This window comes from Canis lupus, chromosome 7, assembly GCF_003254725.2.
Source record: "Canis lupus dingo isolate Sandy chromosome 7, ASM325472v2, whole genome shotgun sequence".
NCBI classification, from domain to species: Eukaryota; Metazoa; Chordata; class Mammalia; order Carnivora; family Canidae; genus Canis; species Canis lupus.
Genome location: NC_064249.1, coordinates 4392356 through 4413417, shown reverse-complemented (window position 1 = coordinate 4413417; position 21062 = coordinate 4392356). Strand labels below are relative to the sequence as shown.

At 42.8% G+C, this 21062-nt stretch overlaps 1 protein-coding gene and 1 long non-coding RNA gene across 5 annotated transcripts in view; one reads left to right on the top strand and one right to left on the bottom strand.

The window, feature by feature from the left end:
- Positions 1-225: 225 nt before the first annotated feature.
- LOC118355221 (uncharacterized) lies at positions 226-21056 on the bottom strand. Its single transcript, XR_004817258.2, has 5 exons — positions 20925-21056; positions 20104-20568; positions 19806-20004; positions 2796-2913; positions 226-1029 (listed from the first exon to the last, which is right to left on the bottom strand). It is a non-coding gene; the product is annotated as an uncharacterized LOC118355221 (long non-coding RNA).
- The window catches only part of NEK7 (NIMA related kinase 7), a 157662-nt gene continuing 155489 nt past the window's right edge, over positions 18890-21062 (top strand). The window contains exon 1 of one of the 4 annotated variants that reach the window (XM_025429699.3): positions 18890-19048. The gene's annotated coding sequence lies outside the window, so the exon portion shown is untranslated. Of the gene's footprint in view, positions 19049-19441; positions 19484-19748; positions 19888-20215; positions 20333-21062 lie in introns of those variants that run through there. The other 3 variants (XM_035718856.2, XM_025429701.3, XM_025429702.3) reach the window with 3 other exon arrangements.

Here is a 21062-nt window from a genome sequence, read left to right as displayed (position 1 = left end):
GTGCATCTGGTTGGGAGAAACTAGGTCACATGATTCTGTCATAGATGCAAGGGAAATGGGACTTGGAATTGGGCTCTTCTTTTTCTTTTGGAAAGGAAAGAGTCACAACATAAGTTTTCCCCCAAATATGATATTTGAAAGGTCATTAGAGGTAATGGCAGATGCTTACCACCCTGATGGAACAATACGTAAAAGCATAAGTATATTGTTCAAAGTAGAAACAAGGATAATTTAAAGGGAGATGAAACTTGCTGCATTATATTTATTTATCTCTTTTTCTTACAACCTGAATCCAATTCATTAGGAGATTCTGTTGGTTCTGCTTTCAAAATACATACAGAAAACGACTTAATTTCTCTATGGCTTACATCTTCATCCCAGCTCCTACAGTCTTTGCCCTAAATTACTAAAATAGCTTCCCAGCTTCCCCCTGCTTCATTCTTTGTCCCTTTACAAAATATTCGAACTCAGCAGCCAGAGGGGTCCTTTCAAGATGTAAGGAAGATCCTGTGATGTCTCTGCTCACAATCACGCAAAGAATGCCCAGATGACCCAGAGTAAAAGTCTAAGGCCTTCTAAAAGCCTTATGGGTCCTCCATGATGTGCTGCTCTCCCCCATCCTACTGTGAGCTCATCCTCTTGTGCTCCTGCCCTTGCTCACTCTTCTTGCCACTGCAGTCTCCCATCATTCACCAAATGTGAGTGGCAAGCTCCTGAGCACCTGCATTGGCTCTTAACACTGATGGGTTCCTCCACCCAGAGAGCACTCTTCCCCAGGTGTGCATGTGGCCTATGCTCTCATGTCTTGAAGACTCACCTACGCTGCCAGTCTCACCCTTTCTGATTTACCACTTCACCTTTTTTTTTTTCTGTAGCTCTGATGACCTTCTCTATATATCATTGACATATATATATATCAATGACATATATATATCATTGACACAAGCAGGATGTTCCTCTTCTGTCTCAAGAAAGGCAGTAATTTTGTCTCTTTTATCAGTTGATGTCGCCAAGCACTTAGAAATCTCCCTAGAAAGGAAAATAATAAGCAATCACTGAGTGAATGAATGGATAGATGAGTGAATAACTGATTAAGAACTTTCTAGGGAAGAGTTAGAGGAGTTATTTTACCTAAAATCTTGTCTATCAGAGCAGAAAGCCAAAAGATAGATCTTAAAGTTGATGAATCAAGCATATATTATTTAGAATTATGGTGGTAACTATCAGAATTGCTAAAAGCAAAAACATAAAAGTGGTTGTGTCTGCGGAACAGGGCTGGAGAAAGGAAGATGTGGGGCAGAACCCACAGGGTTCTGCCACAGGGCTTTTCACATGCAATCTTTCTGAACTCCTTGATTTTTAAAAATCTTGTGCATGTAAAATTTTGTCAAAAAACTTAGGTTTTCATATAATCAATTAACAAGGAAATATAAGGTCTACAAAAATCCTAAATACATAATAAAAAAATTATTACATTTTCCTTATCAGTAAAGGGCAGAATTTTTAATGAGGAGTTGGTATGGGCTGAATGTTTGTGTCTCCCCCCCACCCAAATTCATGTGTTGAAGCCCAGTACCTAATGTGATGGTATTTGGAGGAGGTGGTCTTTGAGGGGGATAATTAGATTTGGATGAGGTCATGGGGGTATAGCTTTCATGATGGGATTATACCTTTTTAAGGGCACGAAGAACCTAGAGTTCTCTCTTGCCAGCCAGGAGAGGATCTAACAAGGAGTTGGCGGTCTGTAACCTGGAAGACAGGTCTCTAGAACCTGACCATGCTGGCCCCCTGATATGACTTCCAGCCTCCAGAACTGTGAGAAATAAGTTTCTGTTGCACCCAGTCTATGGTACTTTGTTATAGCAACCTCAACCGACTGAAACAGATATAATAAATATAACATAATAATATATAATAAAAATAAAATTAAATATAAATATATAATATAATAATAAACACAATAAAAACAAGGAAATAATTTCAACATTCTTTTGGACAAACTAAATTTTTTAGGTTCATTAAGACAATTTCAAGCAAAGAATGAATATACATGTGTCTACTCTTAGCTCTGTCAAAGCCTAACATCACCCTCATTTTTAGGTTCCTATTCTGATTTGCCTGATGTGAGTCCCCAGTATGGGTATAGATGATTCATGAACTAAGAGGTTTGCAACTAAAATATTGACAGATGACTCTACACGTTCTTAATAGCAAAGGTAATAGCCCACGTGCTACTCTGAAAGGAATTTTATAAATTAGAAGTAGAATAATACTGCATTTCGCTAGGCAAACTATAGTTCAGAATTGCGTTTCTACATATGTTTATGTAATAAGAAATATCAGTCAAATCCTAAGAACAGCTTTTTCTTTTCCCCCCCCGGAGACTCAAAAATATGTATAGAATATATGACATGTATGTACGTGGGAGAGCAGGAGGTGAAAATTACTCTATAAAGATGTTATATATTCTCGTACATAACAGAAACTCAATTAATGACTCTGATCATCTAATTGCTGGGTGCCAAATTCATTCTTTGCATAATAATAGGAGCTAATCTCAGTTGTTTCCACTGCAATTTGCAGCCCTACCTCCAATCTGTTATGTATAAGGCCATCTCGATAAGAAATGTGTGCTATCCTCAGCATACCGTATTGTTATAAATTGCTCTTCTAATGACTTTTAAAAACATTTCTTTTACCTGGTTATAATCTACCACTTGGTGAGGACAGTGGCCATCAGTTGACCGACTTGGAGAACAAGGAAACCACATCACTCTTCAATCTGTCTCACTCACCAAATTAATGAGCTGTATTACCACCTGCCTCAGGGGAGAGTGTGTGATCAATCCTTCCAGTTCTGGTAATGCTGTCATGGTGATGAATGGCTGAGAGACAGGTTTTAGAGAAAGAAACCTAGTTTGGTTAAAAAGGAAAAAGAACGTAACCTATTTTAATAAGAGCAAAATTAGTACTAGCACCCTACACCATTTTGACCCATGTCACCCTCAAAAATATGAAAGGAAAAGCCTTGCCAACTTAACCCATTCTACTTGTTTACTGTCCTTCCTAATGAGTGATTTGGAGAGACAGCCTTGGTTTTAAGCTAGCTGTCAACTGTAGAATTTACAGGAACAGAGAAAGTAGTTAGGAGGCACAGTGGACCTGGGGACCCTCTAGTGAATTCTCAGTGGAAACATATTACCGAGACCCTCGGGAATTATAGTTTTTGACTCCAGATTTTACTAAATTTGCATTAAGGACCAATATTTAGTTAGAGATATGAGAAAGCATTTAATTTCTTTTTGTGGGACCCTAAGTGCTTCATAACCGTCTTAATGGGGGCACCTGGGTGGCTCAGTGGTTGAGCATCTGCCTTTGGCTCAAGTTGTGATCCCGGGGTCCTGGGATTGAGTCTCACATCGGGCTCCCTCTCTGCCTGTGTCTCTGCCTCTCTCTCTGTGTCTCTCATGAATAAATAAATAAAATCTTTAAAAAAGAAAAAACCCTCTTAATAGTCACCTTAACATAAAAAGTTTTGTAAGAACTTCAATTGCATTTTTGTTGCTTACAAAATACAAACTTTATTAATTTAAGTATTTTTTTAAATTTTTTATTTATTTATGATAGTCACAGAGAGAGAGAGAGAGAGAGAGAGAGAGAGGCAGAGGGAGAAGCAGGCTCCATGCACCGGGAGCCCGACGTGGGATTCGATCCCAGGTCTCCAGGATCGCGCCCTGGGCCAAAGGCAGGCGCTAAACCGCTGCGCCACCCAGGGTTCCCAAATTTAAGTATTTTTATTGAGATAGATATAAGGACTCCACAGACAAAGAGCTCTAGAACTGTTTTTCTAAGTGTATCTCACTTTCACAGGAACACGCCACCAAAACTGATCAGGTTTATAGGAACTTGCACATGTTGTGCAAAGAGGAATTCAGAGAGAGCTATGAAATTAAAAAGAGCTATCAGAACGTACTATAAAATTTAACTAGACATAGGTAAAGCTCCAATTTAATAACTACCCTTCACTGTAAATTGGGCATTCCTCAAAAAACACTACACTTGTTAAACGAGTTGTGGAAAATCACATACCACTGGAATTTGCAGAGCACCATTTCTCAGAGTTTTAAAACAAAAGTAAACATAGAATCATTTGTATTTATGTTCCAAAATTCTATCCAGCATTGATATCGATGGAGAATGTTGAAGGTTTTTATAATGATTATTTTAAAAACCATGCTCCATTTTGGTTCCTTAAAAAAAGAAAACTAAATCTCCTTTTATTTTTTGGAGACTTCTGTAACAAACTAAACTATGGTTGAGTAATAGCGCAAGATTTCAAATACGCTCTAGTTATTGTCTAAGGTGTCATATTAGTTTGCTAGGGCTCTCATTACAAAATACCACAGGCTAGGTGGATTAAACAATCGGAATTTGTTTTCTCACAGCTCTGGAGGCTGAAAGTTCAAGATCAAGATGTCAGAAGGGTTGGTTCCCTGTGAGATCTCTCCTCAGCTTATGGATGACTTCCCTCTTGTTCCCTCTTCACATGATCTTTTTTCCGTGCACACACAACCCTAGCATCACATTTTCATGTACAAATATCCTCTTCCCTAAGACACTCATTAGATTGGATTAAGTCCCCTCCATCTTCATTTTAACTTAATCACCTCTCTAAAGACCCTATTTCTAGAGTTACATTCAGAAATACTAGAGGTTAGGACTTCAGCATATGCATTTGGGGAGAGTCACAATTCGGACCAAAAGAAATGCCAAGTCTGCTCGGTATTTCAAAATTTATGTAATAGTTCTACAAATAGACTTCTCGGTGTCCACCCCACGCCCTCCACAAACTATATCTCCCCACTACCTACTCATGTCACCCAAATTGAAAAGAGTACCAATTGCCCTTCGAAGTTGTATAGGTAAGACGATTATAAACATTCTAAATGGTTAGCAGTTAGAATTGCCTATGTAAATGAGCATGTTTAATTTATCCTCAGATTTACAAAATAGATAACCCACCAGCTCGTTGGTGAAGGAGGAACCACTTTTCCACCTGATGGATGCATGGGGGAAAGCATAAAGATGTAGGAATGTCGAACTAACATACTGGGGACGCATATGGGGAGCAAAGGGGACATGTAATGAAGGCTGCTTATTACTTCGCCCCTTAGATATTGGTGGCCTCAGTAGGTGGCCGTCTTCCATTCACTGTAGTGTTTTCCACAAATCACTTCAATAAAGAAGACTTATGGAAAAGGAGGTTGTTTTCTTTCTTCCAAACTGGAGAAGGATGGCTATTTTATTTTATTTTATTTATTCATTAGAGACAGAGAGAGACAAAGAGAGAGAAAGAGAGAGAGAGAGAGAGAGGCAGAGACACAGGCAGAGGGAGAAGCAGGCTCCACGCAGGGAGCCCAATGAGGGACTCGATCCCAGGACCCCGGGATCACAACCTGAGCCAAAGGCAGACGCTCAACCACTGAGCCATCCAGGCATCCAGGATGGCTATTTTTATTGGTGGGAATCCTTAGTCATAAGATCAAAATTTTGTAATGCTGGGTTCCAAGTTCACCTTGAACAACTAGTATAAATTCTGCTTATTCCAGTTCTTTTGTAATTATATTTACATATTTCTCTTCCTCCTCCTTCCTCTCCTCCACCTTCTCTTCTCCCCTCCCCCTTCCGCTCCTCCGAATGCTCCTCCTCCTCCTCCTTCTTCTTCCCCTTCCCTCTTTTGCCATTTTCTTGATTATTCAGTCATTCAAAGTCTAATTAGGGAAGAGTGGAAGAAAGAGGAGAGAATGTTTTAAAAATGTAAGTTTCGTTTCCCCAGGGCTTTTCTCTAACTCCAAATCTGTTCCACTTAAAAAAACAAACAAACAAAAACAAAAAACAACAACAACAAAAAACATAATAAATTTGGGAATCACGCAGGATTTTAAAATATTTAAAATACTGTTTTGATGCCCCCTTGGCATGCATTGGCAATGACATAGTAGTTCTGGCTGTGATGTAAAATATATGATAATTCTTTAAATGAACACTTAAACATTTTCTAGTATTAAATTTTTATCACTTTACTCTGGTATTTGGAGTCTCTCTATTTAAAGTACTAGCAGTGTCACTCGGTTTAAAAAAAGAAAAAGAAAAAAATAACTAGTAGAACTTTCCTGAGTGTTTATCCTGTGGGATAAGATTGTTCTAAAGTTAAAATCCTCCTTCCTTGTTGCCCAGCACATCCAGTGAAATCTCCCTTAAAGGTGAAGTGACTAATCTTTCACCCTTGAAGGGTAATGATCATGTTAGCGAATGCTGAGTCTGCCTTCCAGTTCCTTAGCCACAAATGTCATCTTGCTACTCTGTCTAAAGCTATTGCTCTGACAGCTTCAAATTGTCAAGTATATGGCACATGAAGTATCTTGAATTATTGATTAATCTGCATAATTTGGGGAAGGTGAAAATGGGAACGTGGTCGAATTGATAGTTGCTCTAATTCTTTCTTTGGGGATACGGTATTTTTTACACGTGTTGCACAGAAGAAAGATCTTATAACTAAATAGTTCATTTTGTAGAAAGTATATTTGTGTAGGAAGATACAAAGGATACTTAGAAGGGAAGTCTTGTATCATTCATCAGTATGTGCCCTTAGGGACTTGGTACTTTCCAGTGAGCTTGTGATAAATACTGTTTGAATAACTAGAGGAGTTGAGATGGAAACAAAGCAAATTCAGGTATATTAAAATTCAGACCATCAAGAGCACTAACTCTCAGCTCTAATGCTGCAATTCACTGGTATGCAGAGATCTCCAAACTTTCTCAGTTCACGTATCAGTCTTTTTTTTTTTTTTTTTAACAAACCCCATGGCAAAACAAACAAACACAAAAAAACCCCCAGCAGTTGAGTTCACCAAGTAATTCACTTGGAAGACATGCCCTAACAACTTAGTATTTATGTCCTAACAACTTAGTAGCCGTTTGAAAAAAGAATAGGTACCATTTGAAAGAATAAATACTATTTTTATTTCATTCTTGAACAATCACAATTGCTTACCAATAAGGTGTGTTTGTCTGTTGGGCAGTGCATGGCTTCTTAAGCCCCAGCATCAGATTAGACACCCCCACATCATTTTTGGTTCTACATTGATTTTCTCACGCTACCTGCTTTCTAATCTCAGGAATCTTCCAAAACTTAGTTGCTCAAAGATATGCCGTCATGCAAAAGAATGCAGCTCTATTTGATGTCCAAACAGTGAACCACCTAGAGTTAGTAGTTCCTAAGATGTGTGACAAATGTTTCAAGTATTGCTATGATTCACTTGAATATTTAAAATATCCCTAAATATTCCTAATTAGTTATTGTGATGAACACAGTTTGAGCAAATAATGTGTTTCCAACAATAGTTAGAATACTGAGGATATCAAGCATTTTCTTAAAAATAAGAGTGTATCCAAAGTTATCTTAATAATACTATTACTTGCTCATGGACTTTCTCCTGTGATGAGAGGGAAGCAATGAATATAACAGCTAGGGTGTGGGAACTGTACCTAGCCAACAACCTACTTAATCTGGGCCCCTGCACCTGACAACGACTGTTGCAGATGTGTCATTAATACACTTAGTAATTAAACTTAAGGCAATGGTTTAGATTATAGGCAACATTTATTTCTATACCTAGATATAATATCACTCCCTACCCCCAGCCCCCAGGATCACATTCACACAGGCAAACACTATCTCCAGAAGGAAAAAAAAAAAAGTGCTGGTGTAAATCAGTGGTTTGGAACTTTTTCTGTGAATTAGAATCACCAAGGAGCATATTAAAAATGAAGCTTTCTAGAATCCCTAGGCCTACTCTTTAAAATTCTATAATATGGAGGTAGGGCAATGATATTTTTAAAAAGCTCTCCATGTGATTTTAGTAAAGGCCATTTTGAGAAACACGTAGAGGGTACGGCTTGAGTAGCATGATGAAACAAATAATGAGACTCTTATTTTTTTTTATGTCTTATTAATGTGCTGTTTGAGTCTGTGTGTGTGCACATGAAAGGTTCACATACATCCTGCCAACACCTAAAGATGATACTAGTCTAATACCGGTCTCACAGACACTTAGCGTGATAGTGGTGGAGTTTATAGTGGTTCAGGATCATATTATTGTGAATTCTTTATAGATCTTATTCTTTATTTCCCTCAGAGTACATAACTTTGTATTCCTTAACCCTTTATATCCTCCAAGGGTACTTAATATGGGGCTTTAGCCATAGTAGGAACTCAATAAATATCAATTATTCGTGGTTCTTTTTTTTTTTTTTTAAAGGTCTTATTTATTTATTCATGAGAGACACACAGAGAGAGAGGCAGAGACACAGACAGGAAGAAGCAGTCTCCCTGAAGGGAGCCCGATGTGGGACTCAATCCCAGGACCCTGGGATCATGCCCTGAGCTGAAGGCAGGTGCTCAACCACTGAGCCTTTACTCATGGTTTTTATTTTTTATTTTTTTATTTTTTTATTTTTATTTTTATTTTTTTTACTCATGGTTTTTAATCTAGGCTGAACATTAATATCACTTAGAGAAGTTCTTAAAATATTAATTATCCAAGACTCCTCAAACTAAGTGAAGTAGAATTTGTGCAGATGAGGCCTAGTACAGCCAGAGTTGAGAACCACTGAGTTGTGTGTTTCTTTGCACCTCTGCTATTACCAAATGTATGCATTTCACATCCATCTGATTGGGCTTATGAGTATGTGTGTGTGTGGGGGTGTGCATATGTGTATGCGTGTGTGTGCACACACGTGTTTTTATGGGATTCTTTTCCAAGATAATACAATCATAAAATATATATAAAAGAGTAGCTTTTTCTTCACAAGGATTTGTTTACTCCCATGTTTTCTGGGCACTTATTATTCTTTCTCAATTCCTTTATTGGAGATGTGGAGATTATAACCAGTATCACTGCCCTCTACCTGCTTTCACCTGGGAGAGTTTTTTGTAACATTTAAGAGTTTGCTTGGCAACTCTATTCCATTCTTTCATACTCTTTCCTGCAAATAAGCTACTCAGCCACTTGGTGGTGATAAGTACTTTATTTATGATGGTTAATTACCACTGTGCTTTTTGAGATCTAGTCAAAATTAGTTTCCCATTATTTTCAAATTTTTAAAATTGTTTAAACAATGAAAATAGCAAATATTGAATTGTACGGCAAACAATTCCAAATAGAACTTGCAAAGAAATAAGAAAAGCTTGATTCAGTGACTTCCTCATAATCCCTGCATATAATTTAGTTGTAATTTAGATCTCGTGCTCAGATTTTGATCAAAATATTCTGGTTTTTTTAAAACAAAGACTCACTGCTTACACCATTGTTTTCTAGTTCATTGATTCTAAGATATCATTAGCGATGGGATGCATTCCAACTCCTAGAGGTTAAATGTTAAAAAAAAAAAAAAGGTAAGAGGGACGCTTGGGTGGCTTAGTGGTTGAGCGTCTGCTATTGGCTCAGTCATGATCCCAGGGTCCTGGGATTGAATCCTGCATAGGGCTCCCTGCAGGGAGCCTGCTTCTCCCTCTGTTTGTGTCTCTGCCTCTCTCTCTGTGTCTTTGAAAGAAGGAAGGAAGGAAGGAAGGAAGGAAGGAAGGAAGGAAGGAAGGAAGGAAAGAAGGAAGGAAGGAAGGAAGGAAGGAAAGAGAATCTTTTAAAAAAAGTGAGAAACAATGAAATGCTGTTTGCAGAATCCACTGGAGTCCTAATGCATGCAAGACATTTAATAAATAAGTCTGGGAAAGGAAAGAAGAAAGGAAGAAAGCATGTGAGGAAGAAGATTGAGGAGGGGAGGGGTAAGAAGAGAGAGGAAGAAAAGCAAGAAAACAGGCTGCAGAGAATAGTCACATGCCCTTCCCAAAGCACTGGCATAATTCTGAGGCTTTCTGGGTAGAAAATTTTTCCAATTTTCCTTTTCACGGATAGAGATTTTATTTATTATATCAATAGTAATCCTTTCCTCAGTTCATAAAAATGAAGCCACCGAGTAGACATCTTTGTAACCCGGGCCTGTAAGCTCCTGGGTGCTCTTCTCCAGATGGAAGGAAGGAAAAACAGATGTGGCTACCTTTGGACCTCAGTGCTCCCCCTTGATGGCTCCTTTATATCCTTTAGCTGCCATTTAAATGTCATTTCCTCTGACAAGCATTCCTGGACTCTCCAATCTAAAGGTTGTCCCTTCCTGTTATCCCTGCCTAGAGTGTCTTATCCTTTGTTCTCTTCAGACTGTCTCTTCATCCGCACAAGGCACTCATCAAGTAGCCTTAAGGTGTAACTTCCTTCTAAAAGCATATGTACTTTATTTTATTTTATTTTATTTTATTTTATTTTATTTTATTTTATTTTATTTTATTTAGCATATGTACTTTAACAAAGATATCAAAGATCAAAAAACATTTAAGAACCAAGGAATGGAAGCCTACTTCCTAATCACAAGACTCGGTTTAAAAATAAACACAGAGATATGCACTAATGCTTCATGCTCTTAAAACCACAAAACTAAAAATGTATGGTTAATCCCCGATGGTAACTGAGAACAAAGCTCTGTACCGAGGGCAGTAAGAGTGAAACAAGGACAGACTTGACTTACTTCCACATTTTCCTGGAGCTGGACTGCTAAAGAGCTACTATGGAAGCTTATTTGTGATTTATGTAAACTAGGAGGTAAGCTTATGTGATTCCAACCCATCTTCTTGTTTTGGGGCAACTTATGCATAAACTGGGCCAGAGAGGTGAGCTAAATTCCATTCTAAAATTTGGCTAGAGAGGGGTATTTGAGAATCTATTCTATAAGGTTAGGAATTCCTTCTTACGGCGAATTGGAGGCTGTATCTTTTTTAAGTTTGTCGTGTTTTACTGTAGGACACTTACTACTCTGTCTTTACTAGAGAAGAAGAACAAGACTGTTGAGACAGGAGTTTCATTCCCCCTTTGCTATCTTTGGGTGAGAGAAGAGGAAAACCTGAAAGTGTTTTGTTGTAGTTGGCACCTTCTTTCCCTCCCTCAGCCGCACCATCTTCGTCTTTGCATCACATCATACCCTATCATCCGAGGTAGAACCCAGGGGTGGGGGCCTGGGGATATTCAATCCCAAAGCTGCTGGTCCCAGAACCTGTTCATGAGCTGCTGCCTCATCACAGGTGTGAAAATCCCTTAATATGGCAGCTGAGGGTTGCCTGGGTGGCTCAGTGGTTGAGTGGCGGCCTTTGGCTCAGGCTGTGATCCCGGGATCCAGGATAGAGTCCCACATTAGGCTCCCTGCATGGAGCCTGCTTCTCCCTCTGTCTGTGTCTCCGCCTCTCTCTCGCTCTCTTTCTGTGTCTCTCATAAATAAATAAAATCTTAAAAAAAAATATATGGCAGCTGATTATCTCCATATGTGTTAAGAAACAGATGGGGGTGTTTGTTTTGATTTTTTTTGTTTTGATTTTTGTATAGTTTACATACACAGAACTTTAAAGGATTATGAAATAGGGAAATACATAGAATATCCATAAAAGGAATTAAAACATTAGATTCTGAAAATGATAAAAGTAGATTCTAGCTTTTAGGGGCTAAACAATCAAAGTTTCAGATGATATTGATTGTTCTGACTTAACATACTCTACATATTTATTATTTATTTATTTATTTCTAAAAAGATTTTATTTATTTATTCATGAGAGACACAAAGGCATAGGCAGAGGGATAAGCAACCTCTTTGAAGGGAGCCTGATGTGGGACTGGATCCCAGGCTCCAGGATCATGTCCTGAGCCGAAGGCAGGACCTTAACCACTGAGACACCCCTCTCTTTACATATTTAGATTTTAGGACAGTGCAATAGCCTAAAATATCACTAGCTAGGTATTAGAAATAAAAGCTTGGATATGTAGTACTACAGAAATGTATCTTAAAAAAATTATGTAGGAAATTCAAACTAATTCTTGACATTAAGTCATTTTCATGTTTTTTTCCAGTCATCTCTAATTTACATTATGCTATTTCTACAAACTTCCTATTGTAAAGAGTAAAACATACCTGCCTACTTGAGAGTTATAGGATATAGACCTGATAAAGTATTAAATTCATTTAATTTAGAACATAAAGAAGTCATATTTTATTGTCTTCAGAAAAAAGTGATTATTTTTGTCTTTTTTAAAAAAATTATATTTTATTTATTTATATGAGAGAGAGATAGATAGAGAGAGAGAGAGAGAGAGAGAGAGAGAAAGCACAAGCAGGATGAGCAGCAGACAGAGGGAGAGGGAGAAGTAGGCTCTCTGCTATGTGAGGCTCAATCCCAGAACCCTGGGACCATGACCTAAGCTAAAGGCAGACGCTTAACTGGCTGAGCCACCCAGGTGTCCCCATTTTTATCTTTCGGTTTGAGCAAGGAAAGAACAACGAAAAATAACAGAATCTTAAATAGTTGCGTACTTTGGTTGCCCAAACTATACATTGTATGTGTGTATTTATATACTTTAAAATTATTTTTTGAAGTTATCTACATACATAAAACCTTTAAGTAAATTTTAAATGTACATGCAACTTTAAAATAAGATTTTAAAATAACTTTAAACATAATTAACTTATATACAAAAATAATAATAATATATTTATATATAAATAAGTTAAAAATAATTTAAAAGTTCTATGGATTAAATGAACCTATTTGAGACATAACAATAAATAACACTGATGAGGGGCACCTGGGTGGCTCAGTTGGTCAAGTGTCTGACTCTTGATTTTGGCTCGGGTCATGATCTGGGGGTCCTTCAATTAAGCCTCAAGTTGGGCTCTATGCTCATCGCGCAGTCAGCTTGGGATTCTCTCCCTCTCCTTCTGCCCCTCCCCCAGTATGTGCTTTCTCTCTTCCTCTTTTTCGTAAGGAAATAAGTAAGTAAGTAAACAAATAAATAAGGAAATAAATAAATAACACTGATGAGCCAATATAACAATATTGTCCTATTAGAACTGTTTGCAGATTCCATGGGTGACAGTACAGTTTGTTGTCTCCCACTTTTTTTTTAACTTTTTTTTTTTTAATTTTTATTTATTTATGATAGTCAGAGAGAGAGAGAGAGGGGCAGAGACACAGGCAGAGGGAGAAGCAGGCTCCATGCACCGGAAGCCCGACATGGGATTCGATCCTGGGTCTCCAGGATCGCGCCCCGGGCCAAAGGCAGGCGCTAAACCGCTGCGCCACCCAGGGATCCCTCCCACTCTTTCAAAGAATGGATTATTACATAAGCCCACAAATATTGATTGACTTGTCTTCATCAGTACTTGCATGGTTTATGAATTTAAAGGTTCTTGCCCTGACTTTGAGAACAGGTACTTCAAGTTTTTAAGCATATCTCTGATTTTTGCCCCAACGTTCTCAAGCTTTGGAAATGATCCAGTTTTATTCCACAAAGTGTTGTGTTAGGTACTCCTTCTACATAATGCTAACTTTTAGATGGAAAAGCTGATATGACAGAGTGATTAAAGAAATAGCATGTCTCCATAATTTGAATTTTACCCAATAGTGAATTCAGAAGCAGAATTATGGAAGATATTGAAGCTGTTTAAGATTAACGAGGCTTATGGTCATAAAGACAATAAAAGCCGGCTTTGAGTATATCTTTGAGTTTGATGTGGCAAGTTTCCAAATCTGGTTTTACTCACATCCTGTATTTCCAAATAGATTGAACATTAACAGTGCAATTGAACTGCTTAAGAAATAATTACTGACGTATTTTAAAGTACACTTAGGACATTAAATAGGACAGTTGAAGAAATACATGAAGAGATGTATGTTTTAAGCAATAAATGCTGAAGTACGAGCAAAGAGGATGAGCAAAAAGCAAAGAGTATGAACACAACAGTGAATGCAACGTTTCACCTCCTGTGTTGACACTTCTGGGATGTGCTTCTGGATTCTAGCCCTGAGAGTGCTCTCTCAACCATGCGGAAATACTAAAAGTAAACAAAAATACTTATTATTTGCCATTTTTTTCCTATTTAGGAAATAGAAAATTGCTCCAACTGTTCAGACTTGAATGGTTGCATCCCAAGATTAAGCGAAGAGCACAAAAGAGGACTTGATGAATCAGAAGATACAGAAGGAGGCAGAAATTCGGTAGACCTCTTCCAGACCTTACAAATACCCTTTGTGAAATCACAGGGTATTTGTAACACCCCTTTCTCAGGGTAGATGCACCCACATAAAATATTCCAGAGAAACCTGTACTTCTAAAAATTGTCTTTGGGATTTGATTACGGTATCACCGCGACTCTCCGTGAACATAAGAATTGAGAGGAGCTTGTGAATGCTCTGTGAAAATGCTACCATTGTTGAGGAGAGTGTGTCCTGTGGAATGCCCTGACCATTTGGCTCCACATCAAGTGTAGAGTGTACAAGTGTGAAAAGGGAAGTGATTTTTAAATATATTTCCTTCATTGTTTTGACTCTTGGCCCATTGCATATTGGCCTTTTGGCTTTTATATTCAAGAGACAAAAAGCATAAATTCAACTGAGTTCTGGTAGCCAAAGAAAATTACATTATAAACGTCAACTGCCAGTTGTACTATTTCTTTCCTATTTTGCAACCAATATAACATATTAAATTTCCCTCCATTAGGAGTATACATTTTAAAAGCTGTATATAGTGTATTGAAATGTTTCCCCAGTCTTGTAACTACTACAGAGTTAGCCAGGAAAAAGCTGCCATCAGGAGGCCACAATTTTTAACTATGAACTGTATTCTCAAAATACCATAACTAGATTCTAGGTATATAACAGAGTTGCCTTTCTGTGATTTTGAAATCTAGGGATTTGATATGAGAATAAAATTAAGGCTGATTTTATTGTTTTCATAGGAAGCTCATCTACACGATCCATTACAAATTAAATGCAAGGGGCCATAAAAGTGAAAAAGTAGCTTTCTAATATTTTTCATGACTGTCTCAAAGAAAGAAAAAGATTTATTTTCTGACACTGGACAGTGACTACAGCCAGGACTAGAGAAAAGTGATCTCCCTTGGGTTGTCTGCAGTCTGCACTTTGACTTCCTCCTCTTGGCCCAATTTAGTCCAGACATTTCAACAGCTTGACTAAGCCTCATCACCATTTAGCTGCCAAATTCGGTGGCTGCCAATATCACTAGTAGCTTTTTAAGTACACCTGTTGCCAGCACTATGTTTGTGAGTCAAGAAGACTAGACATTTCTGGTCTTACGCTAGTGGCTAGGATCTTTTTTCAAAAGAAAATTATTTTTAATATTACCTCACTATCCTTCATTTGGGAAAACTTTTTTTTTTTTTTTTCTAGCAAGTTTTGCTCCTTATGGAGAAGTTGCATTTACAATGAACACAGTAGATAACATCTGATCTGGTTTAGCCTACGGGTAATCAATCAATATTGGTAATCAATTCTATGTTTAATTTTTATTTTTAATTGTGTGGGGCCAACAAAGTTATATGAATAATAAAATGTGAAACTTAGTGTAAGCTGACAGGCTTTAAGTATAATAATCAAGTATCATTTACAGCAAAGTTAACCTGATGGTTAATGGTATGTATTGTGGGGTAATTAGGATAAACGTACCTCCTATAAAGGACTGTAATTGGTGCATTTCATGGAGCCGAACACCATTTTTGGAGCAAGTTTGGCGGGAGATAATAGAAAAGCAGTTAATGCTAGACTCTGCTGGAAAGATCCCTGAGGCCAGAGGAGCTGCTTTGGCCAGATCTCTCTGTTTTCCATTAGCATTTGCTCCAGGCCAGGGGCCCTGGGCTGGGGCCCAAGCCAGGGGCCCCTCGCTTATCTCCACGTAGGCTGCTAAAAAGCCACAATGAGAAAGTGCAGTGGATTCAGTTCTACAGTCTTAACAACCTTTAAAACACTTTGCTACTACATAGCTATAGCTCTGTAGTCTGTTAAGGTGAAGCAAGAGGACACATACAGATGATTTCAATACTTTGGGCACTATATAGCCACTAATAAAATATTTCCTAGATAAAACCCTTGTGGCTATAAGGGTTTCGTGACCTCATTTTGATTTATTTGCTTATGGGTGTTCATAAGGTCTGTAAGTTTTCCCCATAGCAGTGAAACGCCAGGTCTATAGATGAATCTGAAGTTTATTTAAACGGGGATGTTTTATTATCTATCAATCTATGTTTTTTAAAAGGTAGTGCAAAAGATATTAAAATACAAACAAAATCCCCCAAAACCTTTAATCATAGTTCCTGTACCGTACCAGGCCGAAATATCTTCAGCTTGGGAATATCTGGTTATTTTTCCTTCCTGGTGTGCTGTGTAGGACTCGAGTGACGTGGTTCTTATTTGACAGACTGATGTTAATTTGTTGTGATGTGACAGGATGGGGCAGTTCAAATTCCAACTTCACTGGCTTCATCTTGGTCTCTTTTCTTACCTCACATCCAACCCACTGGCAAATCTTCGAAATAGATCTGGAATCTGACCACTCTTATTATCTCCACTGTATGCACAATGGTGTAAGTCATCAATATTTTTTACCCGACCATTAGAACAGTCTTCGAATTGTTCTGGTCTCTTCTCCACAGTGCAGCTCTTTTATCCTCAGTGAGTCTGCTTTGGTGACCCCTTCCACAACTCTCCGTTTCATTCAGAATAAACTCCAAACTTACCAAGGTTCTAATTTGTCCCCTTCCTGCACCCCACCCCCTCTTCTGATCCCATTTGTTAGTGCTCTCCCTTTGTTCATTGGATTTTAGCTACACTTTTCTCCTGTTCATTCCTCAAACATACCAAGCCCACTTCCACTCAGGGTCTTTGCACTTGCTGTTCCTTCTAGGTCGAGTGCTTTACCCCTAGACAGATGCATGGCTCAATTTTTCACTTTCTTCAGGTCTCTGCTCAAATGTCCCAGAGGCCTTCCCAGATAAATATATTTCAAACAGCATGCTCCCTTTGCCGTCTCCTTACCCTACTTTATTTTTGTATGAATCACCATCTGACATAGTACGCATTTCCTGGCTGCTGGTGTTGATAGTTGCCTTTTCTTCCACAGTGTAAGCTCCACGATAACAAGGACTTTGTATCTTGGTAACTATTATATCTTCTTTCCTTAGAACAGTGACTTAACATTTATTATTCCTTATTGAGCCAATGGAATTAACATCCCTTCTTGAGATCTTGACTTAACCTTTCTTTTTGGGCAAAAAATAAACTTTCCAAATCTTAATTCCATAGCTTTACTTTTTTTTTTTTGTAAATTTAGGATATTTCATTTTATTTTATGCTCAAGTGATTATGGGGGGTTGGGAAGTTTGTAATTTATAGGGCAGGCAGGCTGGCGATTCAGGTAAGAATTGCAATCTTAAAAAAAAAAAAGAATTGCAATCTTGAGTGTGAATTCTACGGGGCAGACAGGTAGGCTGGAACCTCAGGCAAATTTCTGCGCTGCGCCTGTGAAGCTCAATTCATCATTTGGCAAACCTGTCTTTGCTCTTAAGGCCTCTAATTGATGAAGTTCACCCTGTCATACGAACTTGTAAAGATTCTGGCATTAGTGCCTCATTGACTTGTGGGCCAGCAATTTTAGCGGGGCTCAGCTGGAGGAATTTTTTTCTGCTCTGCGTGATGTTGGCTGCAAGAGCTGGTTTGATTTACAGGGTCTGGGATGGGTTCACCCACGTGCCTAAAACCTTGGTGGGAGGTCTAGAGGGCCGTGCGATCTCAGGGGCTCTCCATGTGGTCTTCCCAGTAGGGTAGCTGGACTTCTTACAGGGAGGCTCACAGCTCCAAGAGCCCGAGGTGCAAATGCCAGTTCTCTGAAGGCCTCGCCTAGAATCTTTCACAGTATAGTTTCTCCCAAACTCCACCGCTCAAAGTCACCAGAGATCAGCGCAGATACAAGTGGGGAGGGAATGAGGCTCCACCTCCGTGGGAGGAACGTGCAAGAGCTCGCGACCCACAGCATCTGCGAGCGAGCAGACGCGTACCAGTGTCCTCTTGACACCCCCGTGGCTTTAACTTTTGAAGTCTCGGAGCTGTAATCTGTTCATTCTTGGTTCCAACCCCTTGGGTGGGTAAGCCGAGCTAGTGCAAGACCTGGTGGGGGGGGGCAGTAACAGCTACTTAAGGGGTACTTAGGGGCTAGGTTCTTGTCTTGAAGCACCTTGCTTATCTCGTTTAATTCTAACCTGGGTCCTGTCGAGGAGTATTATTACTGCTCTTGTGCTCACCCCGGGGGAGGTGAGTGAACTTGCTGCCACGTCACCGAGTTCATGGGGGGGTGGGGGTAGGGGTGGTACGAAGATTAGGGCGCCGGCCTGCTCGGCTCCGTACCGCCTGCTCGGGGTCATCTGCAGCAACACGTGCCCAGGTGCTCCCGGAGGAGAGTCTCGCGGCTCCGCTGGAGCCCCGGGGTCCCGGGGGGTCTCCGGTGCCTCCCAGTCCCCAGGAGCGGCTCAGTATTGCGGAACGCCCTAACAGCCCTAACAGCCGGCGTCCCCGATGCCAGGCGTGGTTAGCGCAGAGGTAGTTTGAACCACCTGGTAAAAGAGGGTGGAATCGACACGCCGGGATCCGGGGGGCGGGGGGGGTGTGCACCGGGGGAGCTCGCTGCTTGCACGCGGCGGCACGCACGTGCCAGCGGAGAGGGCGCAGGCTCCCGGGCAGCGGCCGCCCCGGGCTCGGGGGGAGCCGGGCGGCGGGGCCCGGGCGCGGGAGGAGGAGCCGGCGGCCGCCCCGCCCCGCTCCTCGGGGCTGCCGGGATGTTTACACCGCTGACAGCGGCGGCCGCGGGAGGAGGGGCGGGAGGTGCGGAGGATGGGCCGCCGCTAGGCTCGCCCTCGGGCCGCGCCTCGCCGTGCGCAGGGTGGGGGCCGCGCCGGCAGCGTCCGCGGGGGCGGCGCGGCGGGAGGTGGCGATCGGCTCCCGGCCTCGCAGCCACAGCCCCGGGCCCAGCGGGCCTCTCCGCGGCGCCGCCCGGCCCAGCCGCCCCGGGGCCCCCGGCGGGCAGGAGCGCCGGAAACTTCCAACTTCCCGGTGAGTGGCTGCCGGGGGCTCGGGCGCCCGGGGCCGGGCGGGGCTGCCCGCGGGAGGCGGGCGCGGAGGGCGAGCACGGGAGAGCGCGGGCGGCCTGCGGGATCCCCCGGCGGGGCGGGGCGGGGCGGGGCGGGGCGCGCCGGGCGGGGGCGGGCGCGGGGGCGGGCGCGGGCGGCAGGAGCTCGGTGCCCCGCTCGGGCTTGGCGGCCTCGGGCTGCCGTGGGCGCCGCCGTAACTAAGAAGCTCGGCGGCGGCGGCGGCGGCGGCGGCAACAGGTCTCTGGTTGCAGGACCCGAGGAACTTGGGCGAAGTCCCGCCTCCCGGCCCTCGGCTGCTGCTCATTGGCGGCGCCGGTTATTTATCCGTCGCTGATTGGTTGGGTCCGGCTGTCAGGCTTCGGCGGCGGCCCGACTTCGGAGGAGTGAAGTTCGCCCGGTAGAGTGGGCGGGGGGCGCGGCGCGGCGGACGGAGTAGCCGACGGAGTAGCTGAGGTCGCCTGAGAAGTGCAGGGAGGATGGCCGACCCGGCGGGGAGTGGGGTTTCGTGGGACCCCGCTAGATTTAGCAGATGTGTGTGTGTGCGTGCGTGAGATTGCAAGGCAATAGAGAGCCTTGGTGGTGATGGTGGCAATGCAAAAATAAGTTGAGAATTGAGGCCGAAGCCAGGGAGACCAAGGGGACCCCCATAAAAAGAAAAAAAAAAAAAAAAGAGAAGCCCACATTGCCGTAGCACAGTGCCAGGAAGGAACACTACCTACAGGATGCTGCAGTGGGTGCTGGAGAACTCGAGTTGCCTCTTTGCGGTGTCCTGCAGGCCTTGGGAGATGATGTGCCAGACAGGTAAATCGTGGTCTCTCGTGGCTGTACTCCTGGTTACGCATAGGTACTGAAAATAGACTTATTTTACGGGAGGGTATGTCGCATCCTTGGGCAGCCCTGCAGACGGGACTGGAAAGCCTGAAAACATTACAAAACGAAATGATTTTTCCCTGACTACTGATCGTGAGGATGCTGTTGTAAGAATCGAGGGCCCGTAGTTTCTAGAGCGTCGCGTACCTGTTATTAACCAGAACGACTGCTTCTGACTGTTCCTCCCAAGAGTTTGCAGCGTCGAGAAAGTACGCGCACTCCCTGCAGGCACCGGTAGTGTGTCCTGTGAGGTCGCCCTACAGGCTAGAGGACAGAACGCGTGCGTGGTGGTGACTGCGTGCGGGAGCTCGAGCTGCTGCGGGTGTGGCCGGAGGACGGCTCTGCAGAGGGACAGGCGGACAGAGCGCTGGGAGCGGTGGGTGATCGATCAAGCAAGAGGCACCATCAGCGCTTGCTGAATGGACGCCGAGTATTGCGGGCTTTAGTACTTGGCCAAGGCCAGCGCACCGGGAGCAGTTAACGTAGACCCTAAGCAATCGTGTCCCTCCCAGGGGTAGGAATCCTCTGCTGCCCGCGGGGGATCCAGTCCACAGCTTGCTTCATCCCTAAAACCGCAGCATCTCTTCGGCGGGTGCGGGACGAGGCGCTTGCCTGGGTTGGGGGAGAGGTGTGGGCGCTGTGAGACGCTGCCGCGTGGAGGAGTGTGACCCGCACGTTGAGAGGAGGTTCCTCCCCCTCCACACCCCCCCCCCACCCCCGAGTGGAGACTGGCGGGAGGTCTGGGCTGGGGAGCGCCGCGGCGACCCGGGGCGACGTGCTGGCCTGCGCCGCTGCTCCCCGCGGCCTCCCCCCCGGAGGCCCCGCCCCCCGCAGCTCCACCCCCGGAGGCCCCGCCCCCCGCAGCTCCGTCCCCCGGAGGCCCCGCCCTCCGCAGCACTGACGGCCCACGCAGCCAATGAGCGGCGAGGACGCCGCGGTCTCCGCTCGGGAGGGCGGGTACTTCCTACCTGGGTCGCGGCCCTGGAGGCGGGACAGAAGGTCCTCCTGGAGGGATGCGGGCTGGCGGACGGGCTCCGGCCTGAGGCCCCGCGACCAGCCGCGTGGGATCCAGGCGAGGAGGCTGCGGTTTCCTCCCACTCCCCCCC